We start from the raw sequence: 1,090 nt of genomic DNA, 5'->3' as shown, positions 1-1,090 counted from the left end.
TGCAAGGTCTCGGCCGCTCTCGAGTGCTCCGCCGTAAAACGAGAGCGATAGCGCTGATCGCCTTCTTAACGGCCACGCCGCCGACGTTCTGCAAACAAGCGAAAATAATTTCATATTATCTCGGTTGAAAGTCCTATTTCCCTCGTTCTGTGCCGAGTGTCGGGTTACGAGCATTCCTGTCCCGGCACTGTGACAGCCGTGAACGGAATGAGCACTTTGCCGAGAAATGGGTGCGTCGAAGGGGAAAAAAGACGGCACGTGGCAGAGGCGGCGCGCCTTCCGCGAACGGAGGGCCGTAAAGCCGTCACCGCCGGCACTCCATCCACTCCGGCTTTGAGCGCCCGCCGTGACTCACGTCCGGCTAGCGAAGGAGACTCGCGGCGGCCCGGTCCACCCCCGCCGCGGGGCATTATGGGGCACGCCTTGTCACTCGGCTCTCCGCTGGCCGCAAGGCCGCTCGCTAATGCTACGACCCGAGCCCTGTCGCTCGAGCAAGGTCGTTGCCTCGCTGAGTCAATAGCAGGCGGCTCCTGTGTGCTGTGCCCGGTCAGCTGATCTGTCGGCAGCGCGCCCAGTCAGCGCTGATGCGGCCGGGCGGCTTGAAGGCTGCCCTTGTGCTCCGAGGATCAGTAAACACTCCGTCTGCGGCTGTCGCTAACTCGCAGTAATCGGTACCGTCGCGTTTGTTTTAATTTTATTCCGTCAATCCAGTGTGAGTCTGTTGCAGGCGTAGAACATTCATCCTATACTCACTCACGACTTTTGACAGTATTTCGCTCTTATTTGTGTGTGTGTGTGTGTGTGTGTGTGTGTGTGTGTGTGTGTGTGTGTGTGTGTGTGTATGAAAGGGGGTGGGGGACCCTCGCCATGCATTTGGTAAATTTTGAGCAAATAGTACTTTTGTGCTATAATGTAATCAAATCATGAACCAATAAGAATCCTACGATACCAGAGGGTATCGATAACTTCAGTTATTTACACCGCAGAGCCGAAATACACCTGTCTAATATACAGAAATACCGCAGCGCGACGTGACATGGTCTCGACTAATGTCTGAAGTAGTGATAGAGAGAACTGACACTACGAATCC

Source organism: Schistocerca gregaria, chromosome 6 (assembly GCF_023897955.1).
Source record: "Schistocerca gregaria isolate iqSchGreg1 chromosome 6, iqSchGreg1.2, whole genome shotgun sequence".
Taxonomy (NCBI): domain Eukaryota; kingdom Metazoa; phylum Arthropoda; class Insecta; order Orthoptera; family Acrididae; genus Schistocerca; species Schistocerca gregaria.
The sequence above is the reverse complement of the archived record's forward strand: the minus strand, read 5'-3'. Positions refer to the sequence as shown.